This window comes from Sapajus apella, unplaced genomic scaffold, assembly GCF_009761245.1.
Source record: "Sapajus apella isolate SASKATOON/1434 unplaced genomic scaffold, GSC_monkey_1.0 scaffold6925, whole genome shotgun sequence".
NCBI classification, from domain to species: domain Eukaryota; kingdom Metazoa; phylum Chordata; class Mammalia; order Primates; family Cebidae; genus Sapajus; species Sapajus apella.
Window position 1 is genome coordinate 238 of NW_022443849.1, and position 3,280 is coordinate 3,517.

Genomic DNA, 3,280 nt, shown 5'->3' on the forward strand with positions numbered 1-3,280 from the left:
GCTTCCACCCTCGTGAATTCAGGATTGTGTGAATCAGTGAGCTCCAGATTTTGGCCTTCCCTTCAACCTCTGCAGCTCTGTCAGTTCCTCAGCTGGGCTTCTCCTAGTTTTGCCCTTTACTTGAGATTATTCACTGTATTGATGAGTTTTGCTTTTTAAATTAAAATGTCATTAGGGAGGATTTACTGATAATATATACGAGGATCTAATGCTAAGTTTAAAAAGAAAAGCTATGAGACTGTTAACTTATAATTTCTTTATTAAAGATTTTACAGAAAACGGAAAAGTATTTCAAAAACTAATCGTCAGAAGTCTACAAAAGGCCAGGTAAACTGTTTTTTTTTTTATCATTTTACATGCCCAATAGTAGAGAAAGATAAATAGGAAAACATTTAAGACTACTATAACTGATCAATATTCAAACTGATGTGTCTTTTAAAATTTAAGGTTTTACGTAAGAAGAAGGAAAAGGTTATAGGCACTCTTGACACTCCTGAGAAGACTGTGGATAGCCAGGTAAAGTTGTCTCCAATATTCCGGACATCAGGTATTATACAGATAATCTGAAGAAAGAAAGGCAGTTTCTGCTACTCTGATTTTAAGATTTCAAATTGAATATTGTCACATTTGATAGATCTTTATTGTTGATTTAGCAATTTTCTGCGTAACACCTTATAATGGAACATGCTATATTCCAATTAATTATGAATTTCTGTACTAAGTTTGATAAGCAACTCCGTTCTTTATTCTTTACAATAGTATCACCAAAAGATTGAAACAGGCCTAAAATAATGGGGTACCACTTGTAAAAATAGAAGAGAGGTGATATTTTGGGTACAGTCATAATCTTGTTTACATTTATATATTATAATCTTTACTTGAATCCAGGGCCCCACACCAGTTTGTACACCAACATTTTGGAGAGACGAAAATCTGAAGTGACTGAAATGAATGAAGATGATAAAGATAATGAACCAGTTTTCAAACAGCCCGTGTCCTGTGTAAAAGAAGAAATACAGAGGACTCAAACACCTACACATTCACGGAAGAAAAGACGAAGCAGAAGCAATCAGTCATTTTTAATGTGTTGTATTTTCTGAGAAATACAATATTTTTATGGGGGTGGACTTAGTATTTTACTGAGTACAGTGAAATGCAACCCTTGACAAGATTGTCAGAGGAAAAATACACTGTTTGGTCCAGTTAAGGAAAGCAGTCTGTAATTCTGGATTGCCTGCCCTTGGCTGAAATACAAGGGCGCAGACCGGTTTGCGGTGGCTTGGCTGACATTGCCTCTTTGTCCTGTTCTCTGTTTTTCTTTTGACATTTCATAGCTCTCCTTAGTTACTCTGCCTGGATAGAAAGGTGACCACTAAGTGCAGGTTTAAGTACTAATCTGCAGCCTTTTCTGTCACCACCAGTTAAAGACCACCAATCTTGTTTGTCCGTCTGCATGATTTGTCAGGGACATTAACTCATGAGGGCGCTTTAGATTTATCACCGCATGGTTGAAGCTGGAAGTTAAATTATATGTAGAGTGAGAAGGCAGTTCCAGTGTTAGCACAGATTTATGTATTCAGATTTTAATAGAGATTCAAAAATGACTCATTTTTACGAATAATTTTAAATTAGTTTTCATGGGGCTAGCATGGATTAATAACCACCATTTTATACATCAGTGAGGAATTGTATTTCAAGATTCAAACAATAACTAGCAAATAAACTTTTTTTCTACAATTTATTTGTTTGCGAATAGGACTTGGGAATCATTGGGGAAAAATAATGGTAAATTTTCCTCTTCATTAGCAAATTCAGATTCATTATAAACATTGCCATCAGATGTAGTAGCTTGTGCCTGTAATCCCAGCACTTTGGGAGGCTGAGGCAGGAGGATTACTTAATACCAGGGGTTGGAGACCAGCTGGGCAACATGATGAGATCCCCTCTCTACAAAAAATTTTAAAAATGAGGCCGGGGACAGTGACACAAGCCTGTAATTCCAGCACTCTGGGTGGCCGGGACAGGCAGATCACAGGTCAAGAAATTGAGACCATGCTGGCCAACATGCTGAAACCCTGTCTCTACTAAAAATAAGAGATGGATGTGGTGGCGAATGCCTGTAATCCCAGCTGCTCAGGAGGCTGAGGCATGAGAATCGTTTGAATCCGTGAGGCGGAGGTTGCAGTGAGCCAAGATTGTGCCACTGCACTCCAGCCTGGGCAATAAGAGCGAAAGCATCTCAGAAAAGGAAAAAAAAAGATTTTTTTTTTTTTTTTTAAGACAGAGTCTCTCTGTCACCCGGGCTGGAGTGCAGTGGCGTGCTCTCGGCTCACCACCACTTCCACCTTCCAGGTTCAAGTGATTCTCCTGCCTCAGCCTCCCAAGTAGCCAAGACTACAGCTGTACAGGCGTGTGCCACCACATCTGACTAAATTTTGTATTTTTAGCAGATATGAGGTTTCACTATGTTGGACAGCCTGGTCTTGAACTCCTGACCTCATGATCAGCCTGCCTCCACCTCCCAAAGTGCTGGGATTACAGGCCTAAGCCACTTTGCCTGGCCAGGATATTTTTTAAAATTCATTGCCGATAGGCATTCTTTCATCTAGCATTTCTGAAGTCTTTAATATGGCACTGGGCTAGGTGTTCTGATGCAAAATAAGAGTTGGGTTTTTTTTTTCACCTGGGTGCAGTTGGGCTAAGGTCAAAAAGGGCATTAGCCAACATAGAGCTGGTTTTAAGTACATCCAAAGAGCAGATCTCTGGAACGTATCTGGCACATAGAAGATTGAGTATATATTTGTTGTATGAATGCTGTCTTGGAACCATCTCTGAACTTTGTGGATCTGGACATCTGTCTGGTTTCCCCTGGGAAGACATCAGAAAAGGTTTTCCATGTCAAGACACACGTCTGTTGTGTTTCATCTTAAGGGGCGTGTGCATTCAGACATGTACATGGTAAAATGAACCGAGTAATTCTCCCTTCCCAAACAGCCACCTGCCACCCCCCTTGGGTATGATACTGTTCATCACCACTTAATGTGTAAGGGAATATTGTAACCTGGAGAAGAGAAGGGGTAATTCCATCCTTAGCATGTCGTGGCCAAATTATTTAGAGACAGTGTCACTCAGTGTTGCCCAGGCTAGGCTGCAGTAGCATGGTATCTGCTCACTTCAGCCTCCACCTCCCTGGTTCAAGTGATTTTCCTGCCTCAGTCTCCCAAGTACCTGGAGTTACAGGCATGTACCACCACACCCAGCTGATTTTTGTGTTATTAGT

The 3,280-nt window shown here is 40.3% G+C and overlaps 1 pseudogene; it reads left to right on the forward strand.

Moving 5' to 3' along the window:
• The first annotated feature begins 266 nt into the window (after positions 1 to 266).
• On the forward strand, positions 267 to 1,929 carry LOC116548091 (annotated as a pseudogene).
• The last annotated feature ends 1,351 nt before the right edge of the window (positions 1,930 to 3,280 follow it).